A 16,301-nucleotide genomic window follows, 5' to 3' on the forward strand; every position below is an offset into this window, starting at 1 on the left:
CCTAAAACTGACCATCATTAGCAAAGAATTGGAAGGAGTCGAGAGAAAACTGAATGAAAACAACTCATTTGTGCTTGTGATCAGAAATGGCACCAGAACTCTGTCCCATCCCCCTACACAATATTTATGTCTTGGGTTGTCTTGTCTCTTTGTGCATCTCTATGGGATTTAGAAAAAAGAGGTAAAGTTTAATCTGTATACTTTAGTCACCAATCCATGTTTCATTCCTACTGTTGGTTAAAAGCAGCTTGTTTAAAATAAATAGCTATTTTCATGTTCATGAGAAAAGAAAGCTGGTGTGCATATTCTTTTAATCCTGAATTAGACTGTCAGATAAAAGTGGGCAGTTAGGTGGTTCAGTCAAAGGTTCAGATTTGTGACAATTGTGGGAATAGTGGGGCTTGATTTCCAGGGTCCCAGTGGGTCATGACACAAGTTATGATGGTTAGTCTGCTTTATTCTACCAATGACACTTGACTCTACAGCTTAAAAAGGGACTTTGATAGGGGTATCAGATATTCATCTGAGTTACTTAAACACCATCAAGTCGTGGTAATAGGTGGGGCCTAGTATTAACCAGGAGATGAGGAAAACACTTGACATGGGCCACACATTTATCATGGGTGATTTCAATCTGCATATAGATTGTGTAAACTGATTATGTAATAATTTTCTGGAGTGTTTTAGACGTGGATTCCAAGAGCAGTATGTTGAGGAACCAATCAGTGGACATGTAATTTTAGATCTAGTATTGTGTGATGAAAAAGAGCTAATTAACAAACTTGTTGCAAAAGAACATTTAGGGATGAGTGACCACAACATGGCAGAGCTTTTCATTATGATTGAAGATGAGATGGTTCTATATGAAGCAAGAATGCCAAAGTTGAATAAGGGATAATATGAATGAGGTGGAAGTGCCTGTGTTGCACTGGGGTGGACAAAGTTAAAAATCATACAACATCAGGTTACTGTCCAACAGATTATTTGAAAGTACAATCTTGTGGAGTGCTGCTCCTTTGTCCGGTAGCTAGTGAAGCAGGAACATAGGTCACAGAATTTATAGCAAAAGATTATAGTATCGTGCAAGTGAGGTGGTACATTGAGCAAACCTAGCTTGCTGTTAAGTGTTTCACCTTTTAGAATGGATTGCAGGTTTCGATTCATTAATATGTAAATCCCAGAAATTCTCTCAAGTCACATTCCTGAGAAAACTTAAGGTTTTATTTAAAAAAGGTGACACATCTCAGCTCAGACAATGCATTTAAAGGTGTGAGGTTAGAGTCTGTATGTATTCCAATCTTGAGTCAGATTGGTTCTATTTTCAAAGTAGGAATTTATGAAATTCACATGGATTGACTGTCTACAGATTTTGTGCTTTTTGAGCAAAATAAAACATATCTGCAAATAGATTCAAATGTATTTGTCCATGTATGTGAAGGAGAGAGAGAATGAGCAAGTGTGTATGTGTTTGGGGGAGGGTGGGGGGTGGGGAAGAGAGAGAGAGAGAGAGAGAGAGAGAGAGAGAGAGAGAGAGAGAGAGAGTGTGTGTGTGTGTGTGTGTGTGTGTGTGTGTAATGTGACGTGACCGTGAGTGTGATGGAGTATAGGCCTGCGGAAAGGTTTGAGTGTGGGGTGTGTGTGTGTGCCTGAGGGAGACCATGTGTATGAGAGAGGGTCTGTGTGAGTGTGAGAATATAAGAGTGTGTGTGAGTATATGTGCGAGAGTATGTGTAGTGTAGTGGGGTCAACTGTCATGTGATATGAACTCCAGGTCCTGGTTTAAGCTTAGTCATTCTGCGTTGTTGCAAAAGTCCACCTTGGAGGATGGTCACCCAAAGATCCGAGGCTGAATGTCCCTGAGTGCTGAAGTGTTCCCTGACTGGGAGGGAAGATTTCTGTCTGGCGATTGTTACGTGGTATCCATTCATCTGTTGTTGTAGCATCTGCTTTACCTCGTCAATGTACCATGCCTCAGGGCATCCTTGCCTACAGCATACGAGATAGGCAACATTGACCGAGTCACATGACCACCTGCCACGTACATGGTGGGTGGTGACCCCACGTGTAATGGTGGTATCCATGTTGACACTCTGACATGTCTTGCAGTGGTCGCCATGACAGGGTTGTACAGTGTTGTGGTTAATGTTGTCCTGAAGGTTGAGCAGTTTGATGCAAACAATGGTCTGTTTAAGGTTTGGCAATTATTTAAAGTCGAGAAGTGAAGGTGTAGGGAAGGTTTTGATGAGGCGCTCATCCTCATCAATAATGCGTTGCAGGCTGTGAAGAACATGCTGTAGTTTCTCTGCTCCCGGGATGCACTGACTGGGTAGTCTTCATTGTTCAGTCAGTTGAATCCCGTATCTGTCGCCTGAGGAGGTCATTATGGTTTCTCACTGTGGCATATCGGAACTGGCGGTCAATGAGTTGAGCATTGCACCCTGTTCTTATGAAGGTGTCCTTCAGCATCTTCAGGTGTCCGTCATGTTCCTCTTCAACTGAATAGATCCTGTGTATGTGTAGGGCTTGTCCGTAGGGGAGGCTGTTTTAATATGTTTCGGGTGGAAGGTAGAGAAGTGTAGCATTGTGAGGTTATCTGTCGGCTTGCGGAAGACTGAAGTACTGAGGTACCCATCTTTGATGGAGATGCATCTGTCCAAGAATGAGACAGATACTAAAGAGTAGTGCATGGTAAGTCTGATGCTGGGATGAAACTTGTTGATATCACTGTGTAATTGTTTCAGTGACTCCTCACCATGGGCCCAGAGGAAGAAAATATCATCAATATATCTGGTGTAAAGTGTTGGTTGGAGGTCCTCTGCAGAAAAGAAGTCTTGTTTGAACTTGTGCATAAAAATATTGGAATTTTGGGGTACAATTTCTGTCTCTGTGGCGGCTCTATGTGTCTGGATGAAGAACTGGTGGTCAAAGTTAAAAATGTTGTGATCAAGGAGGAAGCAGATGAATTGTAGGATGGTGTTTGGAGATTAGTAGTTGCAACGATGCCATCATCATGGGAGGAACATCCATTGTGTGAAGGAATGTTCCTGGTTCGACTAGTCCGTGGGTGCTGAGTTTCTGTGTGAAATCTGTAGTGTCGTGACAGAAACTGGGGGTCCTCTGTACAATGGGTTCAAGATGCCCTCAACATAGCCAGAGAGATTCTCACACAAAGTTCCATGGCCTGACATGATGGCACACCCAGGTGTGTTGGCTTTGTGCATCTTCGGAAGGCAGTAGAAGTCCCCTACATGAGAGTATGTGGGAGGAGAGCACGTAGGGAACAGTGAAGACTGGATCAAAAGTTTTCATCAACCTGTTTAGTTCACGGATATGTTCCATGGTCGTATCAGTCGGCAGTTGCCTGTAGTATTCCTGGTTGTTCAGTTGTCAGTACACGTAATTGCAGTAGTCCATTCTATTCTGGATGACAATGGTTCCTCCTTTGTCTGCTGGTTTGATGACAATGTCATGATTGGTTTTGAGTACATGGATGGTACTGTGTTGTGATCGGGTGACATTTTGCTCTACCTTGTGAGTGTGGCTGATGAATCTGGCATTCACACATTTCCTGATGGTTTGAGCATCCATGTCAAGGCCAGGGCAGTGGCCCTCCAGAGGGGTCCAAATAGGCTCCTTCTTTGGGCGCTCCAGTACAGATCTCTCTGATGACTGTTCTGGTTTGTCCCATTAGAATCACTGCTAACATTTTGGAAGAATTCATGGCGTCTCATCTGTCTGATGAGTTCCTCTGTGTCTGTCACAAAACCAATGAGGTTAATTTTGGTGGTGGGGCAAAAATTCAGCCCTAAGTTGAGAACTTCAATCTCTTCCAATTGAAGGGTGTGGTTCAATAAGTTGATATTATGAATGTGGTCCGATATTATGAAGACATGGGGCACAAGTTGGTTGACGTGGATTGAAAAAACACATTTAAAGTTATGACTGTCTTTAAAAGAAAATGATGATACATTCCTTCAAGGTACACAAACTCAAAGAGAGTCAGTCAACCATGGCTAACAGAAAAAATAACATCACCATGATAAAATGATAGGTAGCAGTGAGAGAGTCATGCACTCAAAGATGTACAGCACCAAAACAGACCCTTTGATCTCACTTGTTCATGCTGACCAGATATTCTAAAGTAGTTCTCATAATCATTTAATTCTGCTTCAGCAGATATTAAAATAATATTGGAATTATTATTCCTAATTGGAACCCTTTAAATATAAGAATGAACTAACATGAGGCACAGCGGTTAGCACTGCTGCCTCACAGTGCCAGAGACCCAGGTTCAGTTCTCGCCTCAGGCAACCGTCTGTGTGGAGTTTGCACATTCTCTCCGTGTCTGCACGGGTTTCCTCTAGGTGCTCCGTTTCCTCCCACTGTCCAAAAATTGCCGGTTAGGTGAATTGGCTGTGCTAAATTTCTCGCAGCGTTAGGTCAAGGGGTAAATGTAGGGGAATGGATCTGGGTGGATTGCGCTTCAGTGGGTCGGTGTGGACTTTTGGGCCGAAGGGCCTGTTTCCACACTGTATGTATTCTAATCTAATTGTTGTACACTATAATCAATAAGTTTTGGAAACTATTGATAATGAAAAGTATTATATTGTGATTCAGAAAATTAAATCAGAAACACTATTTTCAGACTTGAGCTGTACTCAATATATAGAAAAATCCATGCAAAAACTATTAATTCCAGATTTTTGAACAATGTTTTTTGAATGCAAAATGTTCATATCAGCTTGCACTTGTGGGGAGAAAAATGATTGGTTAATACTTTAGGTGAGAGACTCTTGTCAGAACTGGAAAGGAGATAAAAGAGAGTTCTTGCAGAGCTAAACAATTCAAAGTAGAGTGGAGAGAACAACTGATAAAGGTTAACAGGATGGATAGGCTATTTGCTATTATAAAAGCACAGCTAATGGGTTGACTCACCTCTGAACAAATTCGAGCTTGTTACAAGAAAGTGACAAGCCTTGGATATATAAAAGTCTTCACTGTTGGGGTCACCATAAGCCTTGGAAAGACAAAAAGGTGAATAATGTAATTCTATAATAAAAACACACGAAGAGTCATGGGGAAATACTGTTCATGAGATCTGCAATGAGCTTCACTGGAAAAGTGTAAGGACCACGTATTGAAAGGTCAGAGGAAGAATGGAAAGGAGTGCTTCTAGTCACAGCGAGATCAGGGTGATACTTTCAAGTTGCACAAAACTTTTGTGCAGCTGTCAGCTAATGCAGTGAACTGAAATGGAGGAACTTTTCATTGTTGCCTTGTAGAAAGAGTTTAAAGGTTAAAACATTATTCTGGATGCTAAATTGGCAAAAACAACTGAACAGTAAATGGCTTGAGATTGTAGATAGACTATTTAAACATGTTACTAACGTTTGGCAATGTAATCATTTCTGTTTTACCATTTAAAGTTTGCTGAAATGTTGTTGTGATCATTGACACTTGTGTGTACCAGAATTGTGAAATGCAATGGACCCATCTGCTTCCATAGCCTTTCTAATAACTCCAAGGACAATAAACATCATATTGAAAGAGAAGCCAGTAACTATTAGATAAGCTCTCAAAGCCTGGCATAAGGCCTTAATTACTCCTGTCTAGCATCATTGTAATTATAGGTGGCTCAAATCAGAGATTGTTATGTAAAATCTATAAGCTTACAAATGATTTATGGAGTCTCTGTTAACATAGAAATATCAATGGGGGGGGGGGGGCGGAGGGGTTGCTAAATTTGTGATGTCCAAATAATGAAGATGATACAGACAACAAGATGATTTCATCAAGTCACAGATAAATTGCAGCATAGAAGGAGGCCATTCAGCCTATTAGATTAATTCCAATTCTCTGTAGATTTTGTAGAGTCTACTCTGGCCCCAGTCCTGTGCTCTCTCCTTGCAGCCCTGTGTGTTTAATGCTCTCAAATACCCATCTAAACTTCATTTTAAATCATTGATCATTATGGAAATCCTTAGGTGAAGCAGTACTACTGGTGCTGAAACCCAGTGGTTAGAAGTGAGTGCTTCAATGGCACCTGCCATTACATAGAGGACATTAATTTTTAATGTCAGATACTTTAAGACTGATAGATTTCTGAGTGGTTTCAAACATGGGTGCAGATCATAGAGGATTGATGCCATCTATCACTATAATAAAGGTAACCTCATTCCCTGAGAAAAGGTAAAAAGAGCCGAACACTTCAGAGCTCTTTAATACAGGGATGAGAGAAAATTGATCCAAATGTTAGGAAGATGAATCTGATCAGATAATTTGAGAACGACTGATCAAGGGCTGAAATTAGAGTCAGCAATCAATATGAGCAGCCAGCTTAGGTGCTTCTGGACTATTTGAGAAATGCCTAAGCATTATATTACAAGATATTATTGAAACATTTATTTACTGCATGTAAAGTAACAAAGAAGCTATTGTACCTGCTTTGTTATTTTTGTTATTATTTTTTGTTCAATTTTTACCTTAACCTTTTAAGTTGATAATCATTTCATGTAACTATTTCAATTCTATGCCCATTTCAAATCTACATTCATAATTGTCAGCACAGATGTACAGCACAGAAACAGACCCTTCGGTTCAACTCATCCATGAAGACCAGTATGACCATTAGTCCCAATAATCATAATACCTTCTAAACAGTAATCACTTTGCTCATGTCAATTCTGTCATTGATGGCTGATCTGCGACATGTGAGGACCCATCTTTTTATTGCCTAAGAAGATATTGCTTTAAACCAAGGAGATTCTGGAAGGGACTGCTGCAGTTTTAAAATATCTGGGACCGGGTTTCTGGGAAGTGGCAAACTCATGCAAGTGTCTGCTTCTCTGAGAGGAGATTTCACAGAGGGTTCCCTCAGAAATGGGCAGCTGTACTTCCAATCTGACAGTTCTTTAGTAATGCAGAACCCATCAGAGGAAGGCAAACAATGGCCCCCACCCCAGCCAGATCCACATTCTGAAATTTCCAGGAAGCAATCTTAACAGCTTTTGTCAAAAGATAAATACGTAAGCTAAGTGTAGATGCTGGGAGGGTAACGTACCAACTGGATAGGGCTTAGAATGCCTGATAGGTAAGGTGTAAGGATGTCAGGTAAATAGAGTGCCAACTGGGAATGATGCCAAATTGGTAGGGGATGGTGTGTCAGATAAATAGACTGCCCATTAGGTAGACTACCAGATAAGAAGAGTGCCATCTGGGTAGTTTTTGGTAGGATGACAAGAGTAATGTGGTAGGATGCAAACGTGCAATGTGGCAGCCATCAGGTAAGAATTACAGTCTTTAAGGTAGGTTGAGATGGGTGGAAGAAATTCAGTGCTACAAGAGTTGGGCCAGGTAGATGTCAGGTCTGGTGGTGACAGGGGAAGGGGGTGGGGTGAGGTCAGGGCCAACAACAATGGCAGTAGCCATAGTTGAGTGTCAGGGATCAGATCGGGTACAAATAGCAGTAGTGTTGTGGGTGGTCTGGTGCAGTGGTGGGCAGTGAATTGTTGGGTTTCTGAAAGTGTAGAGAGTCTCAGGACAGGGGCTGTCAGGTCACATGATGATGGGAGTTGGGGTTAATGGATCCCTGAGGGGAGTATTGATTACTGGGAAAAAACATGGGATTAGGGGATCTCTGGAGGGAGACTGGTCTTGGGCATGTAGGGGGTCTAGGGTCTGTTTCATTTGGAATGTCTGAGTTAAGTATAGTCTTCATTAAATAGCTACTCAGAAGTTAGATTATGTACCTAATGGTCTAACTTTTCCTGAATAACAAATTTTAATCAATTTCTTTAGAACCTTCAGATGTCTTTGTAATGAATAGAGGCTATTGGAATGTCTGAGCCGTAGTAGAAGTGGTGAGTGGAAATTTCCATTCCCTGGATAATTTGGTCAGAGTGTCATAATGGGGATTCCCCTATGTGCACCTCTGATCAATGTTGGAATAATAACTGTCTGGCCAATGGAAGATCCAGGCCAGTGTTTACTGGAGCATATTCAGTGTTGTATAAAATACTATAACTCCCTGGAAGAGGAAGAGCAAACGTTCGGTAATGAAAGGAAAACTGTTTGACAACAATGTTCTGATTGGTTCCTGACCATGTGGCCATGGCTTGTGTGGGGACTGTGCAACAGAGAACCACCTTGCCTGCAAAGAAAAAGCATCAAAACATCTCTGTCTCTATCTCTCTCTGTTCCCCCTTCTCTCTCTTGTGTACAGGTACTACACAATCCAGTGGCAGTTAAGTGTTTCTGACTCACATTTCACGTGGAAGAGGAAATAAAACACCTTTAAAGACATGAAATTAGTATGTCTTTACAAACACCAAAATCCATAAAACCTAAACAGATAGATTTGGAAGTTTCACCAGTGTTTGTTTATGCACTTGCAAGGGAGATGCACTTTTCCCATTGGAAAGGGTTGATATTCCCAAGCTGTTACAGAACATGAATTTCATAAGACCTGTTCATGGGTGTTACAATATTTGAATGTACTAATCACCAATAAGTCATCTGATTTCACCCATCCAATCATAATCAAATTCTATCCATGACGTTTGAATAATAAATTAATACTAGGGCACGTACAGAAAGGAGGTGAAGAAACAGATGGCCAATTGCTATGTCTTTAATCTTGCTTTTATGGGATACCTAATTTGGGAACAGCCTATTTGTTTATTTCATAGAACGCTGACAGTATGGAAACAGGTCATTAGGCCCAACAAGTCTACACTGGCCCTCCGAAGAGTAATCCATCCAGACCCATTCCCCTACATGTTCCTTGACTAATGTACCCAGCCTACACATCCCTGAACACTATGGGGAACTTAGCATGGCCAATTCACCTAACTTGCCCAATTTTGGACTGTGGTAGGAAATCAGAGCATCTGGAGAAAACCCACACAGGCACAGGGAGAACATACAAATTCCACACAGACTGTTGCCTGAGGCTGGAATCGAATCCTGGTCCCTGGTGCTGTGAGGCAGCAGTGCTAACCATTGAGCCACCAGATCTCTCTGATACAATGAATTAATGTCTTAGGGTTCACATCTGTCTTCCTCTCATGGGAGAAGAACCATTCACACTGGGTCTAGGATTATTCACACAGAAGTGTTATTGTTTCATTGCCCTGTGAGAATTTTTGCAGCTATGGAATATGACCATTTGTAGAATCTATATAGATATGACAAGAAAGAAAAAGAGGAAGGCACATGCAGGAGTAGGCTATGGGCCCCCTAACAGTAGATATAAGGTGGATAGAGAATAAATCAGGAGATGATCAGGGCATGTAAAAAAGGCACAATGACTTTAATGTTCATGTCGATTGGAACAGTCAGATTGGCAGAGATATCAATGAAGAAGAAATCATAGAGTGAACCTGAATCAGTTTCCAAGGTCAATATGTTGTGGATCCAAGTAGGGAACAGGCTATTTTAGATCTGGTAATGTAATCTGGTAGGTAGAATAAACAATGTTAAAATAAAGATCCCCTGGAAAACAGTGTCAATAAAATGGTAGAATTTAGCATTCAGTTTTAGAGAGAGAAATTTGTGGCTCAGAAACAACTGTACCAAACTTAAGTAAGGGCAATTACAAATTAATGAGAGCAGAACCAGCTGGAGTGGACTGGGAAAGGAGTTCAGCAGGAAAGATGGTTGAGGAACAATGGAAAACATTTAAGGGAATAGTTCAAGGCTCACAACAAAGATATATCTCAGTGAAAAAGGAATATTCTTGGAAGGGGATAAACCAAATATGGAAGATTGGAACATAGGAACAGGATAGCACATTCAGCTCCTCCTGTCTCTACCGACATTCAATGAGATCATGGCTGATCTGTGGCCTCACTCCAGATACCTCCCTTTGGCATATATCCTTCATAACTTTGCATGACATAACATTATCTATCTCAAATTTAAAATAAAACAACTGATGCAGCATCCATCACCATCTGTGGGAGAGAGGTCAAAACATTTACCACCCATTGTCTGCAGAAGTGATTCCTAACATTTCTCCAAAATGATCTGGCCCTAATTGTCAGACCATGTCCCCAGGTTCTAAAATCCCTAACGAGTGGAATTAGTTTGCTATTGTCTACACTGTCTTTTCCTGATCACCCTTTAACCTTCTAAATTCTAGAGAAAACGGGCCTAATTTATATAATCTCCCCTCATAACATTGCCCTGAAGTCCAGGTGTCATTCTTCTAAACCTGCATTGTACCCCTCCAAAATCAATACATTCTTTCCAAGTTGTGATGCTCAGATCTGCTCCAAGTACTCCAAGCAGGGCCTAACCTGTATAACTGCAGCATAACTTTTGCATCCTTGTGCTCCAGTCCTCTAGATATTAAGGCCGATATTCCATTTGCTTTTTTGCATATTTTCTGCACCTGTTAATGACAGTTTAAATTTATATGCATCTGAAACCCTATCCCCAAGTCTCTTTGAACATCCATTATATTTAGCTTTATAGCATCTAGAAAATAACCTGATCTTTTTTTTCTTGGTCCAATTGCACTTGCTAACCTTGAACTCCATCTGCTACGATCTTGCCCATTCACTTATTCTATCAATATACATTTGCAGTTTTATGCAATCATCTACACTGTCCACAATGCTGCCTGGCTTGCGTCATCAGCAAACTTAGATATATGACTTCCTCTGCCATTATTCGAGTAGGCAAAAGTGAGGACTGCAGATGCTGGAAAACAGAGTTTAGATCAGAGTGGTGCTAGAAAAGCACGGCAGGTCAGGCAGTATCCGAGGAGCATGAAAATCGATGTTTCGGGCAAAAGCCCTTTATCAGAAATAGAGGGAGTTATTATCCGAGTTATTAATGAATAATGTGAATAAGTGAGGTCCTAACACAGATGCCTGTGGGACACTATTGGTCATATCCTGTCATCACTTTCTGTTGCCTGCACTCAATCAATTTCCCAGCCATGTCAGTAATTTGTCCTCAATTCCATTGGTTAACCAGAAGTGTTAAAGGGAACATCAAATTGAAAGGAACTGACAATGTGGAAAAGATTAGTGGTAAACCAGAGGATTGGGATTAATTTTGAAAAAAAATCATAGATGTTCAAAATAAAGAAGGAGAAGATAAACTTGAGAGTAAACTTGCAGGTAATATGAAGGAGGACAGGAAGAGAATTTTTTCAAAGATACTTAAAAGAAGAGAGAGGCAATAGATAATAATGAGGCTGTGGGAATATTAATAGGGAACAAGGAAAATGAAAAGGACTTGAATAAATACTTTACATCAGTCTTCAATACAATTAGCATTTCAAAATTACTAAATAACCAAGGGGTAAAGAAAGGGGAGGAATGTGTAAAATAACTATCATGAGGGGACAAGCAATCAGAAAACTAATGGACTGAGGAGTGATAAGTCCTCTGGACCCAATGGAATGGATCTGGGGATGTTAAAGTTACAGAGGTAGTGGATGCACAGACAACAATCTTCCAAGAGTCCTCAGATTCTAGGGAAGTCCAAGAGGAAATAAATATCGATATCTTGAAAAGGGTCCATTTAACAGAGAAGGAGGTGCTGGACCTCCTCTGGTCCAGCATAAAGGTGGATAAATCCCAGGGAACTGATCAGGTGAACCATAAAACTTTGTGGGAAGCTAGGAAGGAGATTGCTGAGCCTCTTGCTGAGATATCTGTGCCATCTATAGGTACATTTGTAGTGCCGGAAGATTGTAGGCTGGTTAATGTGATGTCATTATTTAAGAAAAGTTGTAAGCAAAAGCCAGAGAACTACAGACCAGTGAGACCAATGTCGGTAGTGGGTAAGTTGTTGGAGGGGATTTGAGGTACAGGATTTACACGTATTTGGAAAGGCAAGGACTTACAGATAGTCATTATACTTTATGTGTGGGAAGCCATGTTCCACTGATTTAATTGAGTTTTTTGAAGAAATGAAAAAGAGGATTGATGAAGGCTTACATGTTGTCTATGGACTTCAGCAAAGCATTCGACAAGGTTCCTCATGGTAGACTGGTTAACAAGGTTAGATCACATGGAAGTTAGGGAGAACTAGCCATTTGGATACAGAACTGGCTCAAAGGCTGAAAACAGAGGGTGATGGTGGAGGGTTACTTTCCAGACTGGAGGCCTGTGAGCAGCAGTGTGCCACAAGGATCGATGCTGGGTCTACTGTTTTTTGATGATAAATGATTTGGATGTGAATATAGGAGGGACGATTAGTAAGTTTGCAAATGGCACTAAAATTGGAGGTGGCGTGAACAGCAAAGAAGGTTACGTCAGAATGCACTGGGTTCTTGATCAGATGGGCCAATGGGCCAAGAAGTGGCAGATGAAATTTAAGTTAGATAAATATGTAGTATTGCATTTTGCAAACGGAAATCAGGACAGGACTTAGATACTAAATAGTCAGGTCTTGAGGAGTATTGCTGAAAAAAAGAGACCTGGGAATGCAGTTCCTATTTCCTTGAAGTGGAGTCGCACATAGATAGGGTGAAGAAAAAAGTGTTTGGTACACTTGCCTTTATTGGTCAGTGCATTAAGTATAAGAGTTGGGATATCATGTTGAGGCTGTACAGAACAGTGGTTAGACCATTTTTGAAATATTGGGTTCAATTCTGGTCTCCCTGCTATGGTAAAGATGTTGTGAAACCTGAAAAGGTTCAGAAAAGTTTTACAAGGATGTTGCCAGGCTTGGAAGATTTGAGCTATAGGGAGAGGCTGAATAGTCTGGGGTTATTTTCCCCGAAGTGTCGGAGGTTGAGGGCTGACTCTATAGAAGTTTATAAAATCATGAGGCCGTGAATATAGTGAGTGTCAAGGTCTTTTCTCTGGGGTGGAGGAATCGAAAACTAGAGGGCATAGGTTTAAGGTGAGAAGGGAAAAATTTAGAAGGGATCTCAGGGGTGACATTTTCATGCAAAGGGTAGTGCGTGTATGAAATGAACTGCCAGAGGAAGTGGTGGAGACTGATGTAAATACAACATTTAAAAGACATCTGGATGGGTATATGAACAGGAAGCATTTAGAGGGATATGAGCTAAATACTGGTAAATGAGACTAGATTAATTTTAAGGATATCTGATCATCATGGAAAATATGGACTGAAAGTCTATTTCCATGCTGTACAACTCTATGACTCTGTGACTGAAGGATAGACATTAAGAACAAAAGAATCAGGCTGAATGACCTAGATCTGTTCCTATGCCTATCTCACATCCTCAGTTATGGTCAAACAGATCATTGTAAAGTTGAAACAAAGCTTTCATACCATTGTTCTATCAGCATTTCTGATTATTCTTTGAACCTGTCGATGGCGTCATTCGTTGTTACAATAAAGGTTTTAAAACTTGAAATATTGCATGATCCTTTTAGTCAGAAATGGAATTTTTTTAAAAAAAAATCATTATGGAGATCTTACAACAGAGGCCAATAATTTCAGTGAAGATGAGGAGGTGATGGCACTATGGTATTATCACTGGCAGAGTTGTCCAGAGACCCAGGAAGTGGTCCAGGAATAGAGATTCAAATCCCACCATGGGCAGAATTTGAATTCAATTTAAAAATCCAGAAATAAAAGTCTAATGATGGCCACGAAGCTATTGCAAAAAAAGCCATTTGTTTCATTTATGTATTTTAAAGGAAATCTGCTATCACTACCAGCTGTGATCCACATGTGATTCCAGACTCACAGCCTTGTGATTCTAAACTGCCCTTTTCCTTGGCCTGTCAAGTTATTTGTTTAAAAATAACAAATCATTCTCAAAAATGGAATGAAACTGCGCAGACCATCCCACATCAAATCTAGGCGCTGGAAATGACAGTGGCCAGTTCAGTGTTGTTGACTTACAAAGTACCCTTCACCAACATTTGGGGGCTGCTGCCGAAATTAGGAAAGCTGTCTCACAGGGCTGTCCAGCAATAGCTTGATGAGGAATCAAACCTTACAGACAATGTCCCATACACAGCCATCACCATCACTGGGTTTGTTGTGTCCCACCGGCAAGACAGATCGAGCATTACTTCATTTTTGAAAATATAGTTCAAATTGTCAAAGAGCTAAGTCAGCCTTACATGAACAAGTCTTAAACTATGAAAGTAACCACCCCAACACACACAAACGAAGCTGCATCAGGACACTATTCAAAAGGGCCACAACACACTGCAGTACACCAGAACTGCGAAAAGAGGAAGAGGAACATCTATACAAGGTATTCGCCAAAAACGGATACCCACGCAACTTTATCACCAGATGCCTAAGAGATAGACCGAGGAACGAGGACATGCCACAACCAAAAGGACTAGCCACTCTACCATACGTCAGGAGCGTCTCAGAACTGACAGCCAGATTACTGCGACCCTTAGGACTCATAACAGCACACAAGCCAACATCCACGCTCAGACAACAACTCACTAGAACAAAGGACCCAATACCCAGCATGAGCCAAACTAACGTAGTTTACAAAATACCATGCAAGGACTGCACAAAACACTATATAGGACAAACAGGAAGACAGCTAACAATCCGCATCCATGAACATCAGCTAGCCACAAAACGACACGACCAGCTATCTCTAGTAGCCATACACTCAGACAACCAGCAACATGAGTTTGACTGGGAAAACACCACTATCATAGGACAAGCCAGACAGAGAACAGCCAGAGAATTCCTAGAAGCATGGCATTCATCCCCAAACTCCATCAACAGACACATTGACCTGGACACCATATACAAACCACTACAGCTGAAACTGACACCCGGAAACGGCAAGAACATCCATCAACAGACACATCGACCTGGACCCCACATACAAATCACTGCAGCTGAAACTGACACCCGGAAGCGGCAAGAACAAACCAATATAAATACCGGAAGAAACATCAAAGCAGCGCTTCACACTGAGGCTCCAACAGCACTGATGATGTTCCCTAGCCAGGGAACGAAACGTTTGCAGCAAAAACTTCCAGCTCGGCGAGCAGAACCACAACAATTACATGAACAATATTGATTGATCTCCTCATGGGACAGCAATGTAACTGTGATGATTGAGGGTTGTTCTTCCAAGGAAAACACTATAGCCTAGTTTTTCTATTCTAGGCGTACTTGTACTGGCCATCTAGAACAATGGATGGTCTGTAACCAGCTCCTCAGATGCTGCCTGACCTGTTGTGCTTTTCCAGCACCACTCTAATTTTAACTTTGATCTCCAGTATCTGCAGTACACTTTTGCCTAGCAGAAAATATAGCCTATTTGGACTTTATATCATTGTTTCACCACTTATGAAATGATTTTTCTTCCCCCAGGTTAAGTGTTTTCTGAGAAATTGCTTAAGAAGCTAATTTGGAAAAAAAAACAAGGTTTGAAACAATTCATATTTATGCAGCATCTTTAACACCACACCATATTATAAGTCTTCTCACAGGAATGTGGTCCACCAAAATTTAATAAGTAACCATATTAACAGATTTTTGAAATTAACTTAAAGTTTGCTCAAAGATGGTCTCCAAGGAGTGGGTGAAGGTGGATAGATAGGCAGAGAAGTTTACATTCAGAATGAGAATTACCTTGGGTGGTCTTAACATTGACTCTGGGCTTCATGATGGTTTGTACAATCAAGTCAGTTGTGCATAAGGAAATTTCCTGCTGAGAAGGACCCTGAGAAGATTGTGGTGAACCCTCTCTTTGAAATACTGTAGTCTTTACATTGTTGGCACTCTCATATTGACAATGGTATTCTCTCAACAACAATGAAGAAACATTGATATACATCCATAGCAAGGATATTGATGCATAGTTTATTGCAGTTCCTACAGCATTATGGTTTTCTTTATGATAGTGGAAATCCCAGGAAAAAGAGATACTTTTATGACAGCTTGAGTTGCTTCAGGGCCTCCTTCAGATTGCAGTTACTCTAGACAAATAAGCCGCTTTGTGAACACTTGTGCAGTCAGCGTTCTCAGGAGCTGACCCATGGGAACAGAAGAGCCTGAGTTAGAAATTAATCTCATCGGTCCGTCTTCTGAGATGTGCCCAGGGTACATGGAACAAAAATGTTTTGTTTGAATGACACAACTGGTCAATGCATAAATGGGCTTTGTGTGTTACCCTAACGGCTTTCCCTATCGCTTGGCACTGAATTCTGGAGAAGAATCCACACAGTAAACAAACAGTTCTTCCTAGCCATATCAGAAATTAAAGACAGTAAGTACCGAAAACTTTCATGTACTTACCCCCACACTCGTGGTTCCTCAACTGTTCCAGAATCTTCTATCGGCCTGTCGGACGCCATTACACATGTGGCCGCTAC

The sequence above is a fragment of the Hemiscyllium ocellatum genome, chromosome 13 (genome assembly GCF_020745735.1).
Source record: "Hemiscyllium ocellatum isolate sHemOce1 chromosome 13, sHemOce1.pat.X.cur, whole genome shotgun sequence".
Classification (NCBI taxonomy): Eukaryota; Metazoa; Chordata; class Chondrichthyes; order Orectolobiformes; family Hemiscylliidae; genus Hemiscyllium; species Hemiscyllium ocellatum.